This window comes from Sceloporus undulatus, chromosome 1, assembly GCF_019175285.1.
Source record: "Sceloporus undulatus isolate JIND9_A2432 ecotype Alabama chromosome 1, SceUnd_v1.1, whole genome shotgun sequence".
Classification (NCBI taxonomy): Eukaryota; Metazoa; Chordata; class Lepidosauria; order Squamata; family Phrynosomatidae; genus Sceloporus; species Sceloporus undulatus.
The window spans coordinates 288,006,545-288,017,262 of record NC_056522.1 but is presented as its reverse complement, the minus strand read 5'-3'; positions in this window follow the sequence as shown (position 1 = coordinate 288,017,262).

Sequence of the window (10,718 nt, the reverse complement as noted above, 5' to 3'; positions counted from 1 at the left end):
GCTGGATGAGGAAAAACAAGCTGAAGCTGAATCCAGACAAAACGGAGGTACTTACAGTAGGGGCCCTCAAACCAGGGACAGGGTTGCAACCTCCAGTCCTAGATGAGGTCACACTCTCCACAAAGGACTGTGTTAACAGTCTGGGGGGTGCTCCTAGATCCGTCGCTTCACATGAGAAATAAGGTGAATGCGATGATCAGGAGCGCCTGTTATCAGCTTTGGCTGATACGCCAGCTGCGCCCTTTCCTGGAAGTAAAGGACCTAGAAACTGTTGTACATTCACTGGTAAGCTCACAAATTGATTTCTGTAATGTGCTCTAAATGGGGCTACCCTTGTGCCTAGTCCGGAAACTTCAACTAGTGCAAAATATGGCAGCCAGGCTGGTCGCTGGAAAAACTAGGAGTGACTGAATAGCACACGTTCTAAAATCTCTTCACTGGCTGCCTATTAGTTTCCGGGCACAGTACAAGGTGTTGGTTATAACCTTTAAAGGCCTACATGGTTTGGGTCCAACCTATTTGAGGGATCGCCTGCTCCAATATAATCCGCCCCGCACCCTCAGGTCCTCTGGGAGGAATCTATTGCAGCCTTTAAAAACCAGACTAACTGCTACCTCCCAGAGGGCCTTCTCTGCAATTGCTCCCAAACTATGGAATGGCCTGCTGGACAAGATCTGTCAAATTGCCAGTTTAGACAGCTTTAATAAAGCTGTCAAGACGGATCTCTTCTGGCAGGCCTTTCCTGAATAAAAGTGTCCGGCCACAGAATGACTGCCCCTCACATCATGTATTAGCCCACTGCTCTGTCCTCGCTATATTTTTTCTTTTCTATTGTGATATTAATAGATATTTTAATCTCCTAATTTAATTGTATTATGTTTAATCCTGTTTTAAGGGGGGGAATTTAGGACAATGTTGAATATGGATATTTTAATGTGTTGTAAGCCGCTTTGATTGTCTCGTCACAGAAAAGCAGGATAAAAATGAAAGTTTTATTTATTTATTATTATTTTACTTATGGTTTTTTGTAGGTTTTTCAGGCTATGTGACCATGTTCTAGGAAATTTTCTTCCTGACGTTTTGCCAGAAAATTTTCTAGAACATGGCCGCATAGCCTGAAAAATCTACAAAAAACCATGGATGCCGGCCATGAAAGCCTTCGACTTAACATTTTACTTATGGTTTGCGAGTGAGTGGCTGCAGTACTCCCACAGTTTAACTATGTACTATGTGAAGACATGCATCCTTTTATCTTTTATCTGAATTTATCTGAATTAATTAATGATGTGAAGTTCTACTATTTTAAGAGAAGGAAAGTAAATGATCCCTAACCACTTTGTAAAAGTATTCTCATATCCTTTTATACATCTCTGCCATGCCCTCCTTACTCACCTTTCCCCCTAAGCTACAGATCCTCAGAAGGAGAATTTCTCAAAGAGGAATTCCTCTAGTACCTTGATCATTTTGACTGTCTTTTTCTGCTTGTTTTCTAGATACACAATAGCCTTCTTCAGATGCAGTGACCAGCATGCTAGGTATAAGGACAGTATAATATCAGCGCATGTGAACCAGTCTTTCAACTTCATTGTACAGGTGAATACAAATCAGTACTTATGGAATGGTATGTTATCATCATTCCTGTAACTGCTTCGTTAACCAGTTGCTAATTCTGCAAAGGAATGAGAAGGATTTTCCCCCCTCTCCTTCTCTTCTTGATTGATTGATTGATTGACTGATGGATTTGGAAATCTGGACTTTCTGCCTAGCAGGCATGTGGGGTGATGTACAATAAAAACATTAAAACTTCACATGAAAAGAAGGAACAAAGCCCATATAAGAAAATTTATGAGCAGCCATTAAAATAAAGAACAGAAAAACATTAAATGTTCAAAGCCTGATGGAACAGGACAGCTTTTGAGTATGAGAGTGCAGTAATCTTTTTTCATTACTTGGCAGGATGTTATAGTTTTCCCATCTGGTACATAGCAATGTTACATGAATAGTGCAGTGGGAAACCACTTGGTTAAAGGCCTTGTATCTATTCGCCCCACTTCAGTGTCATTGAGACCAAAATCTTAACAATGGTACCAAGCAAGCATATCTGTCATCTGAATTGGAGTAATATCTCTATGATTGTTTCTTAGAAGACAATTGGTTCTGAATAGGTTTCCATGTGAAAGCCAATGTTGTATAGTGGTTTGAGCCTTGGACTAGGAGTCCAGGAGAGCAGGATTTAAATCCCTGCTTGGCCATGGAATCCCACTGACTGGCCTTGGGCAAGTCACACCATCTCAGCCTCAGAGGAAGCAATGGCAAACGTTCTCTAAAGAAATCTTGCCAAGAAAAGTCCATGTTAGGATCTCCTTAGGGTCACTGTAAAGTGGAAATGACTGGAAAGTACTGTATACAACAACAAGAAGTGTCCATGTGAGTGAGATGTCTGAGAACCAGTGCTCTAGAGAGCAGGGTGGTTCACAAGAACACAGAAGTTAGCTGTCTCTGTTTTAAGGGGCCAATGTGGAACATCTAATGCTGTAGATGTGAAAAATTCTGATTCCATTAATTCAGTCATGTGTAAAGCCAGGCATGGAGAACTTCACCCTAAATATTAATGATCTGGGGACACTCCATGCTTCCTGTAAATTCACAACACATGCATGAGCATCCCATTTCCACAGCAGAAAAAAGTGAAGCCAACAGTGGTGAACTTACAGTTCAGTATAAAGAACCCTGCAGTTATGAAGTACGTTACACAGATTTGAACTTATACCCAACTGACAATTCAGGCAATTGATGTCATGGTGAAAAGTAACATTTTCCAGCACATGGAAAATCCTTCACTTATTCAGGCAGCTGTTTAGTGTTTTGTTTCATGTTCTTTAGTGAACGTTGCACAAAGAAATTCATAGTAGTCTAAATAACAGATTCAGATACACCAGATACCCAGGAAATATTGTTTGCCAACACTCTTAATATGCCGAATATTATTATCACAAAAGCACATTTTTTTGTCCAAAAGAAACATTTTCCAACTCTGAATTCACCCCCATAGCTTTGTACTAAGAATTGCCCTTCTTGATAAGACCAAAGCTCTGCTCAGTCTAGCTTCTCATCTCCCAAAATGCCCTCTCAAACAGCTCTGGAAACCTATTGTAAGAGCATGAAAACAGCAGCCCTCTATTATTTATTACAGTACTGATTGCTGGCCTTATGTGTTTCCCCTTATATCCTGCCTTCCCTCCAGTGGGATTAAGATGGCACACATGGCTCTCTCCTTCTCCTCATTTTTTCCTCACAATGACCACTGGCAACTAGTGGCTTCTATGTCAGTGGGACATTGAACCCACTCTTGGCTTTAGTCTAAATTTGAAAGGAGCTATCCAAGGTTCTGCGCCTCACCCTCCAAAATTAGTTTGCCACTCCATTGACATGGAACCATCAGCACCTATCAACAACAATCTTGTAAGGTAGGTCAGACTGAGAAAGAGTAACTAGCCCAAGATTACCTGGTGAGTTTGGCTCAATGGGGACTTAAATCTGGGCCTCCCAAGTCCTAGTCCAACACTCTAACTTCCTGTAGTGTAGGGGTAAAATATTGGCCTTCATTACCAGTCCCAGGAAAGATGGGGGTGGGGGAGAGAAATTTCATCTCCATCAGGGCCAGAGCTTTTGTAAAATTTATGATTTTATATTTCTTGTATTCACATTCCCTTAATCACTTTGCCTGCCCCTTTTCTTTGAATGCTTAAACTGTATTTTGAAATGCTCATCTAAGTGTTAAATTACTGCAATGCTAGAGATTTGGAGAGAGAAGAAAAAATTTATTGGGATAGAGAGGATGTTCTAATTGTGCTCCCTGTTGTTGCTAACCCCTATCCAAGGTTCAGCATGTGCATAAATTCCTACTTCCCTCCTCCTTTCTCTTTTCCAGCCTAGTAGGCAGCTAAAATCGTGACAAAAAGAATGGGGGAGGAGTAAGAGAGGGGTTAAAAGATGGTTGTGAGGTTGGGTTGAAGGGGGAAAATGGGCTAGGAAATGAACTGGTGGGAGGAGGTATGGATGAGATGTGAATCTATAGAGAAGAAGAAAAATTCCCATCAACAAGGCACACAGGAATAGTCAAACAGGGTTTGAATGTTGTACTAAAAATGGTATGGGGAACCTGAAACCCTCTAGATATTACTTGACATGGAGTCACATCTTCACTAACCCTGGACATGCTGATCAGCGGCTGAGAATAACTGGAGTCCAATAGCAGCAGGATTACAATTTGCAGAATTCCCCAGATTTCTGGTAAAGGTACTGTTTCATACTCTGCAACAAATTATTTGGGAGATAGCACAGTGGATGGGGGTCACAGAGTGGTGTAGTGGATGGAAGACATGCAGTGGTGTAATGGATGCTGCTCCAGGACGTTTTGTGGAGCAGGAACCACAATGTCTTCAACTTAAATGCCAGGGTAACTGGTGGACCCTTCTTGGTCTGTCAAGAGAAGGACCCAAGAAAAAGACTCTTAAATTCTACATGAAATCAGAGAATGAAATTGAGGCAGCGGGGGGGGGGGGGGGGAGAGATCAAGTAGACACTGTTTCCTCAAGTGGAGCACCAGGGCATTTTCATGATGAGACTATCTCCCACCCTGCTCTGATGTTCCCTCTGAATTTAGCAGCAACCTTGGGGGGTGGTGGTGGTTAAGAATGATTTCTCCTTCAACTATATAGTGTTGTGAGCTGCTTATACTATAATGCAACATATATTGGGAGGACTTGGTCTTCATTTGGTAATTAAGAGCATTAGCTTTATAAAAAGACCATCTTGAGGCTGCACCGAGACCTTTAGAACTTCATTTAGTAATTAACAGCTTTACAGAATATTCCCTCTTGGAAGAAATAAAAATTAGTTAGGCATGGATCAGGATAGCTGTCTGCATTTTGGGTGTTCCTAGGGGTCCTCCATGATGAGTGTCAACCCTTCATAATTTATCACTATTAGTTGTGTTTGAGGAGATCCCTGCATCATACTAGCAGTTTTAATGATAACACTTCAAAAGATTGTTTGTATTTCTGATTAAAAGTTAAAAGTCTGTGTTTTAGGTGGCTAAAAACGTTTCATTAAAACTCATTATGTTTGACAGGCGGAACTGCAGCTAAAACTCTCCAAATTTTCCAGTCTGCATGCTGAGAGATTCTGAGAGTTGTCGTCCAAATGAGGGATATTTTCCAGCACAAGGGTGTGCATATTATTGTGATAACCTCCTGCAGTTTTACCACCACACTACTGTTTTTGAGCAGGACATAAAATCAACAGCCTTCTTGTGCTGTTGATCCAGAGCATGTTGTGCTCGGAGCTATACTGCCTCTGAATTTGAAAGTCCCATTACTTTGCTATGACAAGTCCCATCAATAGGTCAAAACAAGCTCAAATAAGAAGAACTTTGGGTAGACAAAGCAAAGAGACAGTGGGCTGACAGAGTAGATTGGGTATATTGTACACCATCAACACTTGAGAGGTACTACTCACAGTCTCCTCAAAAGCCAAGGGAAAGCTATGCCTTAAGTCAGGAGTGGAAACTGTATGGCCCTCTAGAAGTTGATGGACTGCAGCTCTGGCAACTCTAACCAGCATAGCCAATGGTGAGAGGGGAGGGGTGTTCCCATCTAACAACATCTTGAAAGCTACCCAGTCCTTATCCCTGTTGTAAATGCATCTTTACTCCTAACAGAACTGGATGGTGATTTTCAACTAAACAGAATAAGAGAATGAGAAAGAGAGAGAACATGATTAAGAGAATGACAATTAAGTTTTGATACTACCACAAGAGCAGGACTTACTCCAGAATCCAGCAAAAGCATGCAGTGGTTGGGTTTTCAGTGTTGTTAGAATCATAGAATCAGAAGGGACTGCGAGGAACATCTAGGACAGCTCTATCCCATGCAGGAATACCCAGCTAGAGTCCATCTAAAGACCTCCAAAGAGGGAGAAGAGAGTCCACTCACGGAGGCAGTTGATTCCTTAGCTGAACATTTCTTACACTCAAGTAGGTCTTTCTAATATTTAGGGGGAGTCTCTTCTCTTGAAATTTAAACCCACAGGTTTGTATTCTGGTCTCTCCAGCAGCAGAAAACGTGCTTGTTCCATCTTCTACCTGACATCTCTTCAGATATTTAAAGCTGGTGACTATGTCACCTCTCAGTCTTTTCTTCTCCAAGCTAAACATACTCATCTCCCTGGGCTGCTCCTCATAGGGTTTGCTTTCCAGAACCATCTGCCGCCCTCCTCTGGATATGCTCCACTTTGTCAATATACTTCCTGAACTTTAATGTCCAGAACTTGACACAGAAATCCAGGTGAGGTCTGACCACTGACCAAAGCAGAACAGAATGGCAATCTGGTTCTCTGCTGACCGGCTCTTACAGTCAAAAAAGTTCTTCCTAATTATTAAGTGGAATCTCGTTTCTTGCCATTTCAGTCCCTTTAGTCTCTGGAGCAGCAGACAACAAGCTTGCTCTATCTTCTGCGTGACATTATTTCATGATAGCCATATATAAAGGATGACAATGATCAGCCAACCAACAAGTCTATGGAGATAGTGGGATTAGAATACATGTCTCCAATGCGTTGTTCACTGGATAAAGAGCTGTATGTGGCAATGTAAGACAAGGCCAGATTAAGTCGTATTGTAGCCCTAGACAAGTTTAAGTGGCCCTATATAACATTCATCTAAAAAGTAAATTATACACATTTTGAAAAGTCAAGATGTGGACCCTGGGACTCAAAATTATACACAAGCAAAGACCAGCCATGAAACCCACTGGGCAAGTCACACTCTCTCACACTCAAGGGAAGGCAAGGGCCACCCTCTTGTGAACAAATCTTGCCAAGAAAACTCCATGATAGGTTTGCCTTAGGGTCGCCATAAGCTGGAAAGAACTTGAAGGCATACAACAACAAAGTCTGCCACAGTTTAAGGCCTAGCCTAAAGCTGTCTTAGGTTATGCATAAATCCAGTGCTGATCGCAGGCTGCCCTGGCTCAAGGCTATGGAATTCTGGGAATTGGCGTTCTGCTCTGCTCTGGGCCCACAACAAACTCCAAACTCCCAGAATTCCATAGCCTTGAGCCAGAAAGAGTTAAAGTGGTGCCAAACCGGGTTATTTCTCCAGTGTGACTGCAGCCTCTAAGCCTCAGAGCCCGGTTGCAGAGTTTGGGCTGCACCATGCCAATAGGGCGAGCAGATGGATTCATCACAAAAGAGGACAAGGCACCGCCAAATGTAGGACATTCAAGGAAAAGGAAGGCCACGACCAAATACAAGCTAAACACACTCCTGTCAACGTCAACCCATGCTGCTTTGTCATGCTCCAAATGGAGGACATCATGGAACTCCTCCTGGATAGAAGACTGGAATGTAGGGCATGCCCTGGGAAAGGAGGACGTCTGACCACCCTGTAGGCGAAGGAATCAGCGACCCTGAGCATGCACAAAGTGCCTTTCGCACTTTATGGCCTCTTTATACATCTGTCTGAAAACATTAGAGTTCTAAATCCAACCCGGTCTCCCGGCAAGTGCCCTCAGTCCAGGGAGGTCCCTCTCCCCTCCCCCCAAGGAAGCCGGGGGGGGGCTAGAGGGTGAGGTCCAGGCTGTGGCCCTCCTTCTTCCTCGATCGTCGCGCCTTAGACCCGCAGGAGGAAGGCCGGGGAAGCCAGGTTCCCGGCGCCTTTAAGGCGGCTTCTGCCTTTGCTCCCTCCCTCTTCGCTAATCTGCCCAAGCGCCTCCCCGGCGAGCTTTTTCCAGCCCCGCAGAGCCTCTTCCAAGGCCAGGAGGAGGAGGAGGAGGAGGATGCTGATGCTGGAGATGCCGATGGCGATGCCGCCGCTCTGGAGTTCCTTCGCAGCACCTTTTGGGATTGCATCAGATGCGCAGCAGGACCCCCCTCCGTCCACCCGCCGCCCCCGGTCCCGATCCCTCCTCCTCCTCCTTCATCAGGAAGAAGGACCAGGCGCTGCTGTCTCTGCGCCAGGCTCCTCTCCATCTCTTTCTCCGGGAGGACTTCCCGGATGGGAAGCCAAGAATAGACCGAGGGAGGGAGGGAGGGAGGGATAGGGGACTACCCTCCTTGGCCCTGGATGGGATCCCACCAGATCCCCCTCTCTCTTCCCCCAACCCTCGTCTGCCCCGCCCCGCGTCCCCTGGACGCCTGGGCACCGGCACATGCTTCTCCTTCATCATCTTCCCCCCCCCCCCCTCCTTGGGCAACCACACCCAGGGGCGAAATCCCCGGCTGTACCTCCCTCCCTCCTTCCTTCCTTTGCCAGTCAAGCTTCGAAGGAGGCAAGCCATCCCTCCCGCCGCCCTCCTGCTTGGGATTCTCCCTTCTTCCCTGAGCTACGTGCTCGCGAGGAGGAGCAGCAGGAGGAGGAGGAGGAGGAGGAGGAGGAGGAGGAAGAGACGGTGGTGGCCGGCCCAGGAGCTGCCTAGGTCCCCGGGAGGAGGGGAGGTAGGGAAAGGAAAGGAAGGGAAAGGGAAGGAAAGGAAAGGAAGGGAAAGGGAAAGGGAAGGAGGGAGGGAAGGAAAGGAAAGAATAAAGGGAGGGAGGGAAGAAGGAAAGAAAGGAAGGAAGAAAGAAAGAGGAAATAAAAGCAGGAAGGAGAGGAAAGGAAAGAAAAGAATAAAGGAGGGGAGGAAGGAAGAAAAAGAAGGACTAAAGGAAGGAAAGGAAGGGACGGACTCTGGCCTCCCTTCCTAAACCGGGATGGACCTGGAACAAAAAGCGAGGCCACTGGCTGGACCGGGCTTCCCTTCCTGTTTTCTCCCTCCCTTCTTCGGTCCACCCCTCCATCCCTCCTCCCCTCTTTCCTGCAGGACGCAACGCCTTCCTTCCCCGGCGCAAGGAAGAGACCGGCTCCACGGGGCGCCTCCCTCCCTCCTTCCCAGGGGGAAGGGAGGCAGGGGGCTGAGCCGCCAAGGGGCGGAGGAAGGAGGCCGCCTCTCCTGGCCGGAGCATCCGTCCCACCTGTCCCCCTCCAGCATCTCTGGATGGAGTGGTACCCAGCGCTCAAGTGGCAGTCATCTAGGGCTCTGCGATGGGAGCCAGGCGTCCAGCTTTTTTTGGGGGGGGGGGGGGAGAGAGGGAAACTAGGTGAGGCTCAGAGGGGTGGGGGTTCCCCCAGACACCCCCTCCTCCCCTTTCCCCCTCGCCCCCTGCCCCCGATCCCGCTGCCTCTTCCAAACTGCTGACTCCCTCCCCCTAGTCCCCGAACGAGCTTATTTTTAGCCCGGAGCCTCTGTATTCTTAGCTCCTTTGCTACGTAGGAAGGAGCCAGAGAGGGAAAAGCGGGAGGGAGGGACTCCGAACAGGAGGCATCGAGCCGGATGGAGTTCCCCGAGGGCTGCCAAGAGCTTTCCTCCAACAGTCTCCGGTGAAATGAAAAAGAGAGAGACATCAAACTAGCGACGCTTTGGAACAGGGACGTAGCCAAGGGGGGGGGTTCTTGGGGTCCGGACCCCCCCCCTTCCATTAGAAAAATGAATGGTGTGTGCTGCTGCGCTGCCGCACCAAAGCCCCATTATAATGGTGGCACTTAGTCTGCCCCCCCCCTTCCTAAAATCCTGGCTACGTCCCTGTTTGGAAGGCAGTCCCACTGGGAGAAGGGTCGGGCTGCCTTGCCTTGGGGGTCTCTTCCCACCCAGGAGGAAACCTTGGGGCAGGGTGGCCTTCCCTCCTCCCGGGCTCTTCGCCTTTGCCCTCCATCCTTCCCTCCAGGAGATGGACCTTTCCTTCCCTCCCTCCTCTCCATAAGCCATGAGCACCCTTTGCCTGAGCATCCATTCCCCGGTTCTGGAGCATCTTCCTCCATAAGACCCCAAAAGCACTCAAACAGGAGGCAACAGGGGATATCCTTCTCCCCTCCTCTCCCCTGGACAAAATCCATCTCTCCATCCATCCGGAGGAACTTTTCCTCCCTCCTCTCCCTCTTTCTTCCATAATACCTCAAAAGCAGACCAACCCCTCCCCCCCCCAAAACAGGAGACAACAGGGGATCCTTCTCCAATCTTCTCCCCCTGACAGAGTCCATCCATATGATCCATCCAGATGAACCTTTCATCCCTCCCTCCCTCTTCCATATACTCCCTCCAGACGAACTTTTCCTCCCTCCTCCTCCTCCTCTTTCTCTTCCTTCCATTAGCCCCCCAAAGAGCCCCAGAGCAGACCAACCCAGCAGGAGGCAAGAGGGGCTCCTTCTTCCCGGGGCCGCCCTCCTCCTACCTTTCCTCGCCTCCTCCGCTCGGCCGCCCAGAGGGCCCCCATGGACGCCGGCCGAGAGAGGGCCAGCCAGACCTGCCGCGCTCCCACAGACCGGCGCAGAGGAGGGATCCGGGAGGGGGGCTGAGATCTGGGGAGGGAGCCGACCCGTCCCTTCTCCTTCCCCTTCCCCTTCTCCTTACCTTCGTCACCGCTAGCCCCCGAGCAGTGCTTAGACGATCCCGCCTGGGAGCAGCCCTGGCATCGCCCAAAGTTGCCTGCCCCGTCGCTGCCAACGCTCCCTCACCCGCCTCCAGGAGGGGCTGAGGCTGAGGCTGTTGTTGTTGTGGGTCTTCCCCGCTCCCGGCTCCGGGTTCAAGGCGATCCCCGTCCCGCTCCTCGCCCACGGGAGCCACTGGGAAGGAAGGGATGCAGCGACAGAGGGAGGAAGAAGCCGGCTCCTCTGGGTCGTCCCT